This window comes from Lolium rigidum, chromosome 7, assembly GCF_022539505.1.
Source record: "Lolium rigidum isolate FL_2022 chromosome 7, APGP_CSIRO_Lrig_0.1, whole genome shotgun sequence".
NCBI lineage: Eukaryota > Viridiplantae > Streptophyta > Magnoliopsida > Poales > Poaceae > Lolium > Lolium rigidum.
In genome coordinates, this window is record NC_061514.1 from 331189756 (window position 1) to 331209044 (window position 19289).

Here is a 19289-nt window from a genome sequence, read left to right on the forward strand (position 1 = left end):
CCTCCCAAGGATAGTAATTTACCTTTCCAACTGCTTAATCTTATCTGTAGTCTTTCCTCGACCATTTTCCATTCAGCATTGGTGAGTCTCCGATAATGAATCGGGATACCCAAGTACCTAATTGGAAATTGTCCTTGACCGCAGCCGAAAAGTTCAGCATAATCTGCAACATGGTCTTGGGCCTCACCAAAACAAAACAACTCACTTTTATGGAAATTAATTTTTAGACCCGATAGATGCTCAAATGCTGAAAGAATTAACTTTAGATTTCGAGCCTTTTCGATGTCATGATCCATAAAAAGAATTGTATCGTCGGCATATTGAAGAATGGACAAACCTCCATCAACAAGATGAGGAATGACCCCTTCAATCTCACCCTCTGACTTTGCGCGTTCAATTAAAACAGCGAGCATATCAGCCACTATATTAAATAGCACTGGTGATAATGGATCTCTCTGTCTTAGTCCCTTCTTGGTTTGAAAGTATTTGCCCACATCATCATTGACTTTAATGGCAACACTCCCTCCCGAGACAAAACTTTTGATCATCGCACACCACTCATCAGAGAAACCTTTCATTCTGAGAGTTTGTTGCAAAAATGACCACTTAACCTTATCATAGGCTTTTTCAAAATCAATCTTTAAAATTACCCCATTCAACTTCTTTCTATGCATCTCATGAACATTTTCATGGAGGACTACAACCCCATCCAGGATATTTCGTCCTTGCATAAAAGCAGTTTGTGAAGGTCTTACCACATGATCAGCCACCGTGTTGAGTCGGATCGTGGCAACCTTAGTGAAAATTTTAAAGCTCACGTTAAGAAGACAGATAGGACGATATTGTTGGATCCTTTCTGCTTCATTAACCTTTGGCAATAAAATAATTTCACCAAAATTTAACCTAAAAAGCTCCAACTGCCCAGCATGCAGATCCGCAAAAAGAGCCAACAGGTCAAACTTGATGACATCCCAGAAAGATTGATAAAATTCAGCTGGAAAGCCATCAGGACCCGGGGCTTTATTATGCTCCATCTGGAAAACAGCTTTTCTTACTTCCTCCTCAGTGTAAGGCGAAGTGAGAAAATTATTCTCCGCTTGAGAGACTTGAGGAATATCTTCCGTTCTTGTCTCATCTAACGAAAAATTACTGTCTTCTGGAGCACCAAAAAGCCCTTTATAATAACTCGTAATATACGACTTTAGCTGTTCATGACCCTCAATCATACCCTCATCCTGCACGAGGGTACGAATAAGCTTCTTCCTATGTCTGCCATTGGCAACACAATGGAAGTACCTTGTATTCGAATCTCCTTCCAGAATAAATTGGGCCTTAGATCGTTGGTACCACTTCAGCTCCTCTTCCCGCGAAGTTTTGCGATTTCCGCATTTGATTGGCTTTTTTGCTCAATCTCTTCTGCGGAAAGCGGTCGAACTTCAGCTTTGGCTTCGAGGTCATCTATGATAGATGAAAGTCGTTGTTTTTCTTTCTTAAGAATCCCAGTTGTATGACGTGCCCATCCACGAGAGGTGTTTGCGTACAGCACGCATCTTGTTATTCCACCTCTGTATCGGAGACATCCCCACAACCGGTCGTTCCCATATCTTTTTAACCATGGTATGAAAACCTTCCCGATTCAACCAGCCGAGTTCAAACTTAAATCGGCGGTTAGACGGAGGTCGAGATACACCAGTGGATAATAAAATGGGAGCATGATCAGAAAATCCAACAATACGTTCCAGCGCGCGCACCGTCACCATTGGAAATTTCAATTCCCAATCGGTATCCATTAGTACACGATCTAGTTTTTCATATGTTGGCTCCGGGAGATTGTTAGCCCAGGTGAATTGTCTGCCAATCATTGAAACCTCCCTCAAGTCCAAGCTGTCAATGACCGCATTGAACAAGAAAGGCCAATGATTGTCAAAACTGCCCCTACTCTTCTCACATGGAAATCTCAACAAATTAAAATCTCCTCCTATGAGAATAGGATGGGGATTGTCCTTTGCTAGATTCACCAATTCGCGAAGAAAGGCGGCCTTATAATCCTCCTGAGCAGCACCATACACGGCGACTAGACTCCAGATGAAATTGTCAGCTCTATTACGGATGTGGAATTTGATGTGAAATTCCCCTGCCGAATGTGCTAACACTTCCATAGAGTCCGTTCTAACACCGAGTAAAATACCACCAGATCTCCCACGTGGTGGACAGGATATCCAAGTAAAGTCTATACCACCGGATATACGGTTTAGAAGACTTTGCGAGAAATCCCGTCTCCCCGTCTCAGAAATAGCCAAAAAATCCAAATTATGATCCCTATTGCAATCAGCAAAATGTAAGTGTTTAGCCAAGTCACCAAGACCTCTGCTATTCGCAAACATGCCATTCATTGGGAAACAATTGGAGATTTGGGAATTTTTGACCGTTTCCGTGGTTTCTTGTTAGAGGAGGATTTGGATTTCCGACGAGATGCCTTTAGCTCATATAAAGAGTAAAGGTCGTCCTCATCCAAACCCACTTCCGACACTTCACCAACTAGGTGAGAAAGAAGCTGACCATCTGATGTGGCAATCGCTTCCTCCTCATCTAAGTAGGTGGAATCCAACGTGGTCGAAGCTTTTGGAATAACCGTAAAACGATCAAATTCCATATGCTTCAAGACTCTAGTTGAAACAGATATCTCATTTTCAGAACTACCTAGATTCACACCTAAACTATTAAGCTTAGAAGAAATAACAGGTGATGAAAACGATAGAAAAGATTTAGATTTATGAGAAGACATCATACCATCATAATCGAGGTTTTGTGCCGCCTTACGGCGCATCGCCTTCTGCATGGAGTCCTCATCCGTCACAGTCCCACCATCCGCATCCATACCAAACCTCCCACTCCGCCTGACCGGAGTGATGAACCCACCATGGTGGTCACCCGACGGCACATGTGTGGGCGGTGAAGGCAACGCGGAAGGTGTCACCGGTGTCGGAGTCGAAACGGGTGAGGAAGGTGTCGAAGTCGGCGTCGGTGAGGCCGTAGGCGTGGTGGCACAGGGCGCCACATATATACCGTGCACCCTATGGGCTTTTTCGCGTGCCGTAGAATAATTGGGCTAGCCCTAGTTTGCAGCGAATGCCGGAACATCGCCGCACCGTAAAAAAACAGTTATTTGGGGTGCGGCCGTAGTTTGCTGCGTGGAGCTGTAGGGAGCAGAAGGCCGGTTGAAATGTTTAGATTTGTTGCTCAAAATTTCTTTCAAACTTTTTTGCAGGTTTCTGATGGAATTTCTAGATTTCAAGCTAGTCATTCAAAAAAGAATCTAAATCAGGATTCTAAATATTTTGCAGAACTCAAATTTGAACGATAGTGGTTTTTTCCTTATCCGTGGTAAAAAAATGTTTTACAAGTGAACAGCACTAATCTTTTAGACTAGAGTCAAACTATTATGACTTCACAAGTGTAGATTTTAATGAAGAACTGGTTCTAACCAACCTACCCTCCTGGATACAGAATATCTAGGGCTAGATTCACAATAATGTTTCTGCTCAATGTAATGTACCCAAAATAATGATGACATGCAGTTCAAAAAAAATGATGACATGGCAAGATGAGAACATTCACAGTATCCATTCGATGTGAACACAGATAGTACTGTAAATAGATTCAAGATCATGGCTGATTACTTTTGAACTCAAGCTACCAGAGGTTTTTCCGAAAAACAACACACAAAAATGTTACGCCACACAAATCAAAGGCAAGATCAAAACACTAAACACTTGTAACCCTTCGACTTAAATATTTGTAGTTGTAGATTGAAGATCACGAGCATATTTTTAAAGCTTAAGCTACCTAAGATATGGGCTCTGTAGGAGACAGACCCACAAGACACAGATGAAGATACCAACAAAACTGTGGACACATAACATCCGAGACAGACGCACATAACATTCTATGATAACTGCCACAGAGCCAACACCTCTTGCAAGAAAACAGTAGTCATCCAACATTTGCAAACATGGCAAATTCTATTCGCCTAGAAAAGCACTATCCTCTGGCAGTGTTGGCATCCCAACAGCAGGTAAACACTGAAGTCTGAAACGCCATAATGTCCAATCATCAGAGCTCCTAGCACATGGAGTATGCAATACTAAGTAGGGGACCAACATACAGTCGTGAATACATGTAAGTATAATCCAGTAATTGTCAGCGGCTATAATCTTCAGCGAAGTCTCTTCTATCTGCCCATCGTTTCTTCACACCTTCAGTTCAGGGTTATGGCTGTCAATACAGAAGCCCAGGATTTTATTAGACTAGCAGCATCAAATAGCACATGAGTGAGGATGCACATGTTTAACAATACTAAGCACCCAATATTAGAAAGCGTATATAGTGATCTGTGTAGAATATACCAATATGGCAAGGGCCACTACCGCCAGTGCAACTAGACCAGAGATAGGGATTTTTAGATCAAAAATGGGAAGGGTTCAATTGCACGTCAGATCTGATAATAGCCTAATTTGGGAAGGCAGGGTGTCTCAATGGTGCAAATTCAGAACAGACTCTGAATTATATAACACTTGATGGCAAAAGATGGCCTAATCAGTAGTTACCCACATATGGAAAGTTGGAAACCATCTTGAGATCACAAGCCCCATACATTCGCATGCATTACACTATGAAGATCAGTTGGCAGAAGAAATCAAGTCAATACACACTCCAGATGGCACAAAAGAATGGTATAAATATAGGAAAAGAAAATTTTCAATGGAACTAGCAGCCCTGTATCTTGTCTTAATAAAACATGTGTATGATCCTGCAATTGACCCTCTGACAGTAGTATTCTTAAAAACAATGCACAAGAAGCACCAATATAAGTAACATATAAACATATTAAAATCTCAAAAAAATTCTTACAAATTTCTCTTGTGAAACAAATCTCCTTGTGAGGAAATAAAATGACACTGAAAATATGTAAAACGGAAAATTTTCTCACGACATCATCAACACTTGTTCTCAAAGACACTTCTACAAAAATGACATGGAACGCCACCATCCCAAGTACATACTAGCTATGCGTTAAGGGAAGGGTCTGTCATATATAACACCATCATAGTTTTTTTACTAGGACGACCAAAATTGAGTTTCTACTTGCTACCATCACTAAAACGAAAAAACAAATTGGTTCATAACAGATAAAACAAGTCAAATGCACAACAAGATAATGCAATGAAGTAGCAGACACAACGATCTAGCACTTCGAAATTTGAGGCCTACAACTTAAGATGGGTTTAATGAATGAAATCTTGTCTGCCCAATCACAATAATCACAGGAATGACTTAACATGAACAGTGTATACTATGTTTCTGCTGATGATCTCTCTGTAAGCATGTGATTGGTCAACTGGTGACTTGTAACAAACCAAATCAATGTAAAATGCAAATATTCTTAACATCTATCAACAGCGGAGAAAGCAGAATATCATGAAGGTCAACTGGGATGCATGGAAAAATGGTTTGACATCGAATTATCAACACTAACAAGTGTTACTCGGTACATTTGTTTGTAAGTGCAACACATGAAGCAAAAAAAAAAAAAAAAAAAAAAACTCGCATGTTATCAGGATTCATGAAACTAGAAACATCTTGCTTATAAGAAAGGTGCTTGCAAACATCTTGCTTATCAGAACCGTTTGCAAGCACCTTTTCTTATAATCTCACTAAATGCAGAGATAGAAAAGATCATAGGCTACGATGGAACATGAATAGATAAAATTACTTCTTCTAGTACATGATATTGATCATTTCGATGATCACTACGTAAGAAAGGCATAGTGTAGCATTGCGTCTGTCACTCTGTTGGCCACTCACAATTGAAGATTTGAGACTAATCCCAATGCGTGCCATCAATGCTAATATGCAACATTAGTAAGAGGGAATAGCAAAACCATCAGTGGTGTTATATATAACAGTACTCCACTTTACCAAAAAAAAAAGCCAATTGGCAGTAGGTTCTGCGCCTCTAAGAAAAATCATTGCAAATGCACAACTCTAGTGGCACTATTTTGGTATTATTAGGACGCTAATGATGTACAGAAGATATGTCTCATTAACTAGGAGGATCATATGGCTCAATAGATAGAGGGGAAGCGAAAGAAGAGGGGAAGGTATATACCTCAACAAAGTGCCACGGTGAGTCCTTCCTGAAGATACGCAGTGCGAAAGCTGGAACGATAACAAAGCAAGATATCGCATGGAAGGCAATCACCCCCACATCCATGATCACGGAACCAATCATCTGTCCCTGAGATGTCGATCCCTCCACAGACGGCGACATGGACATTACCAGAGCACCAGCAACACTTAGCAGGATGAAGGCCAAATCTGCGACCAGCCCAAGGACCACAGCATGGGGAAACACAAACTTAATCAGCTCCCGAATCGACTCCCGCGTGATTGGTCCAAAGGCGCGCTGAGGAGGGCAGCAATTTCAGTTAAGCCACAGGGAATGGAAATGATTATATATGGAATGGTTCGAAACTGGAACGGTGCAGATGAAGTGATAATTAAGCTCGAATGGGGAACTAGTACTGGTAGTTATTAGAACAGCTTGAACTACAACTTAATCCGAATGAAATAATCTAGAGCTCATCCACCGTAGTATAGTATCTGCTGCTGTATTCAATCGAAGTAAGGATCAGATGGAGTTACGGAATGGTTCGAAACTGGAACGGTGCAGATGAAGTGATAATTAAGCTCGCATGGGGAACTAGTACTAGTAGTTACGAGAACAGCTTGAACTATATACGACAACTTAATCCGAATGCAAGAGTCTAGAGCTCAGTCAACTATCGTATCTAATGCTGTAAAGATCAGAGGGAGTTTATGTGCACGATACCTTCTTTGGCTCGATCAGAACCAGAACGCGATTCAACTGCAATCACGTAGGCCAGGCCCAGGCCATAGAGCAAAACGGCTGGCAACAGGACGAGGAAGAGGATGCAGATGGAGATCTTGAGAGCCGCGACCATGAGCGCCATGAGAAAAACGAAGGGGGCGGAGTGGTTGGGTTGCGCAGCGGAGTGAGGGGTTTGTGGGAATGGGATTAGCGAAGAACACGAGGTCGGGTTTTACGGTGAAACCTCTTCCCTTCCTCTTCCGTTCCGTTTGGGTTAATGGCTTTCGGGTTTAATAATCCGTTATTATCCGAAACGGTTTATCCAAATAACGCCAAAACTTTGGAGCTTGATTTTTTTTCGAAAATGTCGCCGATCTATTAAAAATTAACAAAAATTAGTACAAACAATTAAAAAGTAATAAAAATTGCAAATAGGTATTTACACCACATAGGGAAGACTACGGACACTAGCACGAGCTGAAGGTGTGTCGTGGTCCTTGCCCCTCCATCACTGGAGTCGGGTAAAGCTTATCGTAGTAGAACTTCTAGTAGACAGACGGGAAATTGTTGTGCTAAGGCCGCGAAACCAATACACCAGAGAAGCAACCATCGCTAATGATGACAACCATAGATTGGAAGAGACTGACATAGAATCACACCAACGAATATAAAACCCAGCCGGATCCAGAGAGATTCGCCAAGCACACAACTCCATTCGTCCATCGATGCTAGACGCACCACCAGAGTGAGGATATGACGGGAGGACCTTGTTCTGACTTCACGAGACTTCATGATGCAGCTACGGCCTCACCATCCCGAAAAAACACTAAAAAATCAACCTAAAAAAACAGAAACTCCCCACAGGAGAGGGATCGTGATCTGCCACACCGCCAAGGCCCAAAGGCATCAAAGGCATAGAGCAGAACGGCAGCATCGCCGATGAGGAGAACGGAACCTTGGATGGGTTTTCTAGCCGCCGCCTCCTGATCGCCTCTTCCTTGCACCTTGATATATTAATAGATAAAAAAGTTATATAGAAACCCAATAAAGGCAACCCAAGATTGCTAGGTGTTCCGCAAGGCCAGGTTGATATGTATGTATTTGTTGCTATTTTTAAAAGAAATTATTAGTTGCAAGTTTTAGTAGGAATACTTGATTTCGTGCTAGAATGATGTTGAAATTTTCGGAGAAAAAAGGTTAGAATTCTGTCTTTTGGTACATATTGTCTCTCTAAATTTGTCAGCATGGATTCACAAGTGAGCAACACTAATCTTTTAGACTAGAGTCGATCTACTATGACAAATTTAATTAAGAGCTAGTTTAGACCACACATATTGCCAAAATGATTTAAGAGTTTTGGTTGATCATGATGTTGGTTCAAAAAATAGATCACGTGACGAGTGCCTTAGAAGTTAGAACATAGGTTCTACCAACCTACCCTCCTGTTGGAGATACGAAATGTCTAGAGCTAGATTCAAAATAGTGTTGCAGCTTAATGTAATTTACTCAAAAATAATGGTGATATGTCAAGATGAGAACATTCACATGTAACAATCAGATGTAAACATTGGTAGTAAATAGATTCAAGATCACCGTGGATTACTTTCGAACTCGAGCTACCAAAGATTATTCCAAGAAACAACACACATAAATGTTACCTCAAGGCCCCTCACGAATCAAAGGCAAGATCAAAACACTAAACATATGTAACCCTTCGACTTGAACATTTGTAGTTATAGACTGATGATCATGATTGATAAATTCTAAAACTTAAGCTACCAAAGATATGAGCTCTGTAGACTGAAGATGACAGAGCCACAACACAAATGAAGGATCCTCTACAAAACTGTAGACACATAACATCCAAGATCGCGACACACATATCATGCTATGATAACTGCCAGAGCCAACACCTCTTGCAAAGAAACAGTAGTCATCCAACATAAGACTGCAAACACGACAAATTCTATAGGCCTATAAAAGCACTATCCTCCAGTAGGGTCTCAAACGTATTCCAGGCAATCCCAGCAGTAGGTAAGCACAGAAGTCTGAAACACCACAATGTCCATTCATGAGAGCTCCTAGCACATGGAGCATTCAGTGGACCAATATACAGTCGTGGAATACATGTACTACGTCCGATCCAGTACTTGTCAGTGGCCATAATCTTCAGCGAAGTCTCTTTTGTATCTGCCCAGAGTTTCTTCACACCTCCAGTTCGGGGTTACGTCTGTCAATACAGAAGCCCATAATTTAATTAGACTAGCAGCATCAAATAGCAACTTGAGTGAGTATGTGTATGTTTAACAATATTAAACACCCAATACTATAAACAGTATATGGTGATCTATGTAGAGGATAACAGTATGGCAATGGTCACTACCATAGTACCATGCCAGCGCAACTAGACCAGTGACAGGGATTTTTTAATCAAGAATGGGAAGGGTTAGATTCCATGTTAGGTCGGATGGAGAATACAACAATTGCAACTCAGCATATAAAGCGCAACTCTTGTTTGTCTGCATAACACGGGGTGACTCAGTTGTGCAAATTCAATGTACATGATAGATAGTTAGCTCAAAACAGATTCTGAATTATAGAACACTCAATGGTAAACATGGCATAATCAGTATTTACCCACATATGGAAACCAGCTTGAGATCACAAGCCTCATAAATGCATTGCACTATGAGGAATAGTGGGCAGAGCAAAGCATCACAATCCACACTCCACAGGGCACAAGAGAATGGTATCAATATAGAAAAAAAAGGAAATTTCAATAGATCTGGTGGCATCCTATAGCTTGTCTTTGTCGAGAAAAAATAGCATGTAGCTTGTCTGAATGAAATGTATTTGTCATTATGCAATTGACCTCCTGACAGTAGTATTCTTCAGCACAAGAAGCGCAAATATAATCGACAAATACTATATCAAAAATATTTCTTACCAATTTCCCTAGGAAAACAAATCACCTTTTTAGGAAAATAAAAGGACACTGAAAACACCTAAATTGGAAGAATTATCACTAGAAAAGCAAGTATATACTAGCTATATGTATGTCCTATATACTAGAAACCTATATGTATGTCCTATATATCACCATCATAGTTTACCAACTTGAATACTCAAATTGAGTTTATATTTGCTATCTTCACTAAAAAAGGCGCCAAGTTGGTATGTAACAGATAAAACAAGGCGTATGAATAACAAGATAATGCAACAAAGTAGAAGATGGCCGACGCAATGACAGTGGCCTTTGAAATTTGAGATCTACCACTTACGAGGTTTGATGAATAAATTCTTAGCGGTCCTACCAGAATAATCATGGAAATGACATGAACAACGAATACTAGGTTTCCGCTATTGGCATCCCTGTAAGCATCTGATTGGTCAACTGGGCAACTTGTAGAAAAGAAGACCCGTTTTAATTTTGAAATGCATTTATATTCTTAGGAAAGCTAACATCTATCAACAACCATGAAAGAATACTCTCTTGTAGGTCTGACTGGGATGCACAAAAAAATGGTTGACATAAAGTGATCAACAACATTAAGTGTTAGTCAATTAAAATTTTAAATAAGTACAACACAGGAAGAAAAAAGTCACATTATCACAATTCATAAAAGTAGAAACATCATGCTTATAAGGAAGGTACTTGCAAACGGTTCCGAAGCAGCGAACATCTATTATTAAATCTCACCATCGGCATAGATAGCAACCATCATAGGCTACAATGGAATGTAAACAACAAATATTACTTCAGCTATTACATGATATTGGTCATTTTTATGATCACTTCACACCAAAGACATACAACACTAAAATTACAGCAGTGGTCCACTCACAATTAAAGATTGAGAATAATCCCAGTGTTTGTGATGGATGATAATATGCATGTGAAAGTATAGAGATGGTAAACCTAGAGGGGGGGTGAATAGGTTTCTACAGATTTTAATTCTTTCTTTGCAATATTAGGCTTTGCGGAATATAAAAGTGAGCCTAATGCAAACTAGGTGAAGCAACCTATATGAGGATACAACTAACTCGAGCACGAAGGCTCTCACGAGCGATTAAATCACAAGTAAGGAGTTCGGTTAGAGATAACCGATAGCACGCGGAGACGAGGATGTATTCCCGTGTTCCCTTGCTTTGCAACAAGGTACGTCACGTTTGGAGGAGTGGAGGTCCCACGAAGGATTCCCCGCACCACGAAGGCTCACCCTATTCTCCGGAGCCTATCCCACGAAGGAATAACTCTCTCACTTGTGGTAGACTTTGAGGTAGCCTCCAAACCTTCACAATCTTGCCCGGAGCAGATCCACAGCCCGGATGCTTCCGGACTCCTCTTGCCCACCTAGGGTTTCCAAAGAACCCTAGGAAGCAAGCTTCTTGATGAATACAAGGGGGAATAAGATTTGGCTTGGTAGAACGGTAGATCGGGTCCTCCTCTATCGTTTCCCCGGAGGGATTTGAGTTTGGGTGGAGGAGGAGGGAGATCTGAGGCTTTTGGTGTTTCTAACAATGGAGTATGAGAGAAGGAGCTCAAGAACAGCTTGTAGTGTAGTGCCTAACCCTTCCAAGGTAGAAGAAGGGGTATTTATAGTGTTCTTCAAAATCTGGCCGTTGCCACTTGCCACCTCAGCATTTTTCCTCGACGAACCCGGTTGACCGGGCCATAGACCGGACAGTCCGGTCGTGAGGCCGGTCAGACCGGATCAGTGACCGGGGGTCCTTTGCGTCGTCCTGGCGCTTCTTCGGTTGGTGGCCGGTTGCTGCCCGGTTGCCGCCCGGTCGACCGGACGGAGCGCCGGACACGCCGGTCGGAGCCCGGTTGACCGGCCGCAAACCGGATATGCTGGCTCCTCCTTTGGGGCCCGGTTTGCCGCCCGGTTGACCGGCCAGACCACGCCGGACTCGGCCGGTTCGTTGGTCCGGTTGGACCGGGCTGGTGGCCGGATTTCTCCTCGTAACCCCTTTTTGATTGTTGTTGAAATGGGGGGTCTCCTTTAGCCTTCTTGTTCCCTTGATACACCATTTACGCCTCATTGCCTAATACCTGAGAATTATCTTGTAGACATGTATTAGTCCAAATACTCTAGCACGGTGTCATAGTTACCAAAATAATGGATAAGGGTAAAATACCCTTACAATCTCCCCCTTTTTGGTATACGATGACAAACCGAGCTAGAGTCACATATAAATATTATGATAAGCTTTAAACCTTGATTCCATATAAGATATTGAGACGGCTCCCCCATAAAGTGTGCACTTGGAGAATTTGCGTTTGAATGCAAGGTGCAACACTAGTGGATCATGAGAAGCTCCCCCAATATCTTTAGGAAACAAGCATGGTATGGAGTTGTGCATATCAAGTTATATAAGCATAGCATGCATAAAACATCCTAACATAGAGTAGCACACATAATATTCGTCCATACACAAATTATTCGAAGTAGCAAATCCAAATGATTCTTGAGAAATCAAAGCAAATACGCACAAGCCATATAAAATCCAAATAAAGCAACTCCCATGGCTTGTGACAATCAAAGAACCCCGTGGTTCCCTAGACTCTACTCTCTTCTCCCCCTTTGGCATCGGAACACCAAAAAGACGAAGGAAAAAAGTAGAGATGCTATCGCACCCATCAATAGAACTCATGCCCGGTGGAGTAGGAGCCCTCGTCATCATCACGAGCAGCCGAATCAACTTCATCCTCATCACCATCACCATCAGCAGGAGGAGGAGTAGGAGTACGAGCAGTCCTAGGAGGAAGACCACCATGAGCATACATGGAGAAGTCAAAGTTCTGGATCATCTCATCGGTGATGGGAGGCATCTCCCACTGAGGTGCAACCACAGGTGCCAACTCGGGTCCAGGAGGAGGAACAGGGACATTCCTAGTAGCCATAAACTCGTTCTGTCGCCTCCTGGTCTCCTGGTTCAAATCAAGGCTCTGATGTGCAACATCATTAGTGTTCTTGCACATTTGCCACATGCTAGAGAAGAAGCGAGCAGCACCATGCTTGGGGCGCCGAGAGTAGCTGGAGCTAGCATCATGATCATGGCGTTCCTTGGAACGGCGCTCAGAGGTGGGCATCATGGAGGGAACGTCTGGACGAGTGGCCTCCTGAGTGGGGAACCGGAATGGGTCCATGATGATTCTTTCACCAATAGCGTTCCGAGGAGCGGGGACAATGTAGTTGATGAGCCGCTGAACATACTGGGCGTAGTTGGGGGTCATACGGTCCATAATTGCTCTCTGCAGTTCACAGTAGATAAGATCACAGCCATCAATCTTCCTTACCCTGTCAGGATGACAATAGTACATCAAGTTGAGGTGATAGTTCCGGACTTCACTGTGGTCGCCAGACTTGCTGATGAGGTTCTCACGGAACAGCTTGGCAAGTACCAGATAGGAGTAGTACATCCCAGAGATAGTGGGAGGTCTAGGCGAAGGGTTCGCAGGATAGCGAGAAGAGATGTCACCCCTAGTAAGCACTGGACCGTGAATGAATCCCGTACCTCGGATTCTTGTCATCACCACAACCCATGGCTGCACGGAACCGAGAGTAGGAGCATGAGTACTTCGTCTTGCCGGTCATCCGGGTGAGGGTGCGGTCCTCATCATCATGGAAGAAGACGGTGCGGTGAACCGACGGACAAGGAGGGGACAAAAGGTAGGATCATCTTGGGTATCATCAGGCTTGAGGCACACAAGGTCATACAATCCCAGATTCTTCAAGGTTTGAACCACAAAACGGTACTTTGTGGCTTCATGCAAGGCAAGCTCGTCAGGATTGATGGCCTTGGGTGATACAATATTACCATGCTTCATATACTCATGAGAATCATAGAAGCCCTCCCAGAGGGCTGCTTGTGTGTTGGTCCAGAAGGCCTTGTCCGAACGAGTGTAAGTTGGCTTCTGATGGCGTGTAACTCACACGTTCGTTGGGAACCCCAAGAGGAAGGTATGATGCGCACAGTAGCAAGTTTTCCCTCAGAAAGAAACCAAGGTTTAATCGAACCGGGAGGAGCCAAGAAGCACGTTGAAGGTTGATGGTGGCGAAATGTGATGCGGCGCAACAACGGGGATTCCGGCGCCAACGTGGAACCTGCACAACACAACCCAAGTACTTTGCCCCAACGAAACGAGTGAGGTTGTCAATCTCACCGAGCTTAGCTGTAACAAAGGATTAACCGTATTATGTGGAAGATGATTGTTTGCAAGAAAACGAGTAAAACAAGTATTGCGATGAGATTGTATGCGATGTAAAGAATAGGACCGGGGTCCACAGTTCACTAGAGGTGTCTCTCCCATAAGATAAAGCATGTTGGGTGAACAAATTACGGTCGGGCAATTGACAAATAGAGAAGGGCATAACAATGCATATACATGATATGATAAATATAGTGAGATTTAATCCGGGCATTACGACAAAGTACATAGACCGCCATCCAATCGCATCTATGCCTAAAAAGTCCACCTTTAGGTTATCATCCGAACCCCATTCGGTATTAAGTTGCAAAGCAACGGACAATTGCATTAAGTATGGTGCGTAATGTAATCGACAACTACATCCTTAGACATAGAATCAATGTTTTATCCCTAGTGGCAACAGCACATCACAACCTTAGAACTTTCCGTCACTTCGTCCCAGGTGTCAATGAAGGCATGAACCCACTATCGAGCATAAATACTCCCTCTTGGAGTTAAGAGTAAAAACTTGGCCAGAGCCTCTACTAATAACGGAGAGCATGCAAGATCATAAACAACACATAAACAATAGATTGATAATCACCATAACATAGTATTCTCTATCCATCGGATCCCGACAAACACAACATATAGTATTACGAGATAGATGATCTTGATCATGTTAGGCAGCTCACAAGATCCAACAATGAAGCACAATTAGGAGAAGACGACCATCTAGCTACTGCTATGGACCCATAGTCCAGGGGTGAACTACTCACTCATTGATGTCTAAGGGTGCTTCTATTCTTGTAGACAGTGTTGGGCCTCCAAGAGCAGAGGTTTGTAGAACAGCAGCAAGTTTCCCTTAAGTGGATTACCCAAGGTTTATCGAACTCAGGGAGGAAGAGGTCAAAGATATCCCTCTCATGCAACCCTCGCAACCACAAAGCAAGAAGTCTCTTGTGTCCCCAACACACCTAATAGGTGCACTAGTTCGGCGAAGAGATAGTGAAATACAAGTGGTATGAATGAATATGAGCAGTAGTACGGCGCCAGAAAACAGCTTGCTGGCGTGCAGTTGATGATAGTAATATGGTAGGAAGTAAACATGCAGCAGTAACGCAGTAAAACAGTAAACAAGCAGTGATAGCAGTATTTAAGAACAAGGCCTAGGGATTAGACTTTCACTAGTGGACACTCTCAACATTGATCACATAACAGAATAGATAAATGCATACTCTACACTCTTGTTGGATGATGAACACATTGCGTAGGATTACACGAACCCTCAATGCCGGAGTTAACAAGCTCCACAATTCAATGTTCATATTTAAGTAACCTTAGAGTGTAAGATAGATCAATACGACTAAACCAAGTACTAACGTAGCATGCACACTTGTCACCTTCATGCTTATGTAGGAGGAATAATACACATCAATACTATCATAGCAATAGTTAACTTCGCAATCTACAAGAGATCATGATCATAGCATAAACCAAGTACTAACACGGATGCACACACTGTCACCATTACATCGGTAGGAGGAATAAAATTACTTTAATAACTTCACTAGAGTAGCACATAGATAAATTGTGATACAAAACACATTGCAATCATAAAGAGATATAAATAAGCACTTCACTATGCCATTCATAACAGTGAATAAGTATTCGTGAAATATAGCCTAAGAGACCCACACGGTGCACACACTCGTCACCTTTACACACGTGGGACAAGGAGTCTCCGGAGATCACATAAGTAAAACTCACTTGACTAGCATAATGACATCTAGATTACAAGCATCATCATATGAATCTCAATCATGTAAGGCAGCTCATGAGATTATTGTATTGAAGTACATAGGAGAGAGATGAACCACATAGCTACCGGTACAGCCCCGAGCCTCGATGGAGAACTACTCCCTCTTCATGGGAGCGAGCAGCGGTGATGAAGATGGCGGTGGAGATGGCAGCGGTGTCGATGGAGAAGCCTTCCGGGGCACTTCCCCGTCCGGCGGGGTGCCGGAACGGAGACTCCTGTCCCCCGGATCTTGGCTTCGCGATGGCGGCGGCTCCGGAAGGTTTCGCGTACCGTGGCTTCTTCCGTCGGGTTTTTAGGTCGGGACCTTTAAATAGGCGAAAGGGGAGCCTCGGAGGGGCTCGGGGCCACCACACCATAGGGCGGCGCGGCCCCCCCTCCGGCCGCGCCGGGGTGTGGTGTGGGGCCCCCGGGGCTTCCCTCCGGCGGCTCTCGGGTGTTCTGGATGGTTCCGGGAAAATAGGAACCCGGGCGTTGATTTCGTCCGATTCCGAGAATATTTCGTTACTAGGATTTCTGAAACCAAAAACAGCGAGAAAACATCAAGCGGCTTTTCGGCATCTTGTTAATAGGTTAGTTCCGGAAAATGCGTAAATACGACATATAATGTGCATAAAACATGTAGGTATCATCAATAAAGTAGCATGGAACATAAGAAATTATCGATACGTTGGAGACGTATCGGCATCCCCAAGCTTAGTTACGCTCGTCCCGAGCAGGTAAAACGATAACAAAGATAATTTCTGAAGTGACATGCCATCATAATCTTGATCATACTATTTGTAAACATATGTAATGAATGCAGCGATCAAAACAAAGGTAATGACATGAGTAAACAAGTGAATCATAAAGCAAAGACCTTTCATGAATAGTACTTCAAGACAAGCATCAATAAGTCTTGCATAAGAGTTAACTCATAAAGCAATAAATCAAAGTAAAGGTGTTGAAGCAACACAAAGGAAGATTAAGTTTCAGCGGTTGCTTTCAACTTATAACATGTATATCTCATGGATATTGTCAACATAAAGTAATATAACAAGTGCAATATGCAAGTATGTAGGAATCAATGCACAGTTCACACAAGTGTTTGCTTCTTATGGTGGAGGGAGATAGGTAAAGCTGACTCAACAATAAAAGTAAAAGAAAGGTCCTTCAAAGAGGAAAGCATCGATTGCTTTGTATTTGTGCTAGAGCTTTTATTTTGAAAACATGAAACAATTTTGTCAACGGTAGTAATAAAGCATATGAGTTATGTAAATTATATCTTACAAGTTGCAAGCCTCATGCATAGTATACTAATAGTGCCCGCACCTCGTCCTACTTAGCTTGGACTACCGGATCTTTGCATGCCATGTTTCAACCAAGTGTCACAAAGGGGTACCTCCATGCCGCCTGTACAAAGGTCTAAGGAGAAAGCTCGCATTTTGGATTTCTCGCTTTTGATTATTCTCAACTTAGACATCCATACCGGGAAAACATGGACAACAGATAATGGACTCCTCTTAAATGCATAAGCATGTAGCAACAATTATTATTCTCATATGAGATTGAGGATATATGTCCAAAACTGAAACTTCAACCATGATTCATGGCTTTAGTTAGCGGCCCAATGTTCTTCTCTAACAATTTTGCATGCTCCAACCACTAAGGTGATAGATCCTTCGAGACAAGACGGACATGCATAGCAACTCACATGATATTCAACAATAGTTGATGGCGTTCCCCGAAGCATGGTTATCGCACAACAAGCAACTTAATAAAAGATAAAGTGCATAAGTACATATTCAATACTACGATAGTTTTTAAGGCTATTTTGTCCCATGAGCTATATATTGCAAAGGTGAATGATGGAATTTTAAAGGTAGCACTCAAGCAATTTACTTTGGAATGGCGGAGAAATACCATGTAGTAGGTAGGTATGGTGGACACAAATGGCATAGTAGTTGGCTCAAGGATTTTGGATGCATGAGAAGTATTCCCTCTCGATACAAGGTTTAGGCTAGCAAGGTTATTTGAAGCAAACTCAAGGATGAACCGGTGCAGCAAAACTCACATAAAAGACATATTGTAAACATTATAAAACTCTACACCGTCTTCCTTGTTGTTCAAAACTCAATACTAGATATTATCTAGACCTTAGAGAGACCAAATATGCAAATCAAATTTTAGCAAGCTCTATGTATTTCTTCATTAATGGGTGCAAAGTATATGATGCAAGAGCTTAATCATGAGCACAACAATTGCCAAGTATCACATTATTCAAGACATTTTACCAATTACTACATGTAGCATTTTCCAATTCCAACCATATAACAATTTAACGAAGAGGAAACTTCGCCATGAATATTATGAGCTAAGAACACATGTGTTCATACGAACCAGCGGAGCGTGTCTCTCTCCCATACAAGGATGAACTTATTCAGAGAACTAAGATAACAAAACAAAAACAAAAATAAAAGCACACAGACGCTCCAAGTAAAGTACATAAGATGTGACCGAATAAAAATATAGTTTCAAGAGAAGGAACCTAATACTTTGTCGATGAAGAAGGGGATGCCTTGGGCATCCCCAAGCTTAGACGCTTGAGTCTTCTTGAAATATGCAGGGATGAACCACGGGGGCATCCCCAAGCTTAGAGCTTTCACTCCTCTTGATCATAGTATATCATACTCCTCTCTTGACCCTTGAAAACTTCCTTCACACCAAACTTCAAGCAAACTCATTAGAGGGTTAGTGCATAATCAAAAATTCACATGTTCAGAGGTGACACAATCATTCTTAACACTTCTGGACATTGCACAAAACTTCTGAAAGTTAATGGAACAAAGAAACTCATTCAACTTAACAAAAGCGGCAATGCCAAATAAAAGGCAGAATCTGTCAAAAACAGAACAGTCTGCAAAGACGAATTTTAAAATGGCACCAGACTTGCTCAAATGGAAAAACTCAAAACTAATGAAAGTTGCGTACATATCTGAGGATCACGCTCGTAAATTGGCAGATTTTTTAGAATTTTCTACAGAGACTTGTGCCCAGATTCGTGACAGACAGCAATGCTGTTTCTGCGCAGCGATCCTAAATATAACATCAACTTTAACATAGAAACTTTACTTGGCACAAAAATATGATAAGGAGAGGTTGCTACAGTAGTAAAAAACTTCCAAGACTCAACAAAACAAATATTTCTGTAGTAAAATAAACACATGGGTTATCTCCCAAGAAGTTCTTTCTTTATAGCCATTAAGATGGGCTTAGCAGTTTTAATGATGCACTCGCAAGAAATAGTAGTTGAAGCAAAAGAGAGCATCAAGAGGCAAATTCAAAACACATTTAAGTCTAACATGCTTCCTATGCATAGGAATCTTGTATATAAACAAGTTCAT

General features: G+C 42.1%; 1 long non-coding RNA gene across 1 annotated transcript; it reads right to left on the minus strand.

Annotated features, from left to right (window-relative positions):
* Positions 1-3931: 3931 nt before the first annotated feature.
* Positions 3932-6462, minus strand: LOC124679456. Its single transcript, XR_006994986.1, has 2 exons — positions 6170-6462; positions 3932-4275 (listed from the first exon to the last, which is right to left on the minus strand). It is a non-coding gene; the product is annotated as an uncharacterized LOC124679456 (long non-coding RNA).
* Between the last annotated feature and the right edge of the window lie 12827 nt (positions 6463-19289).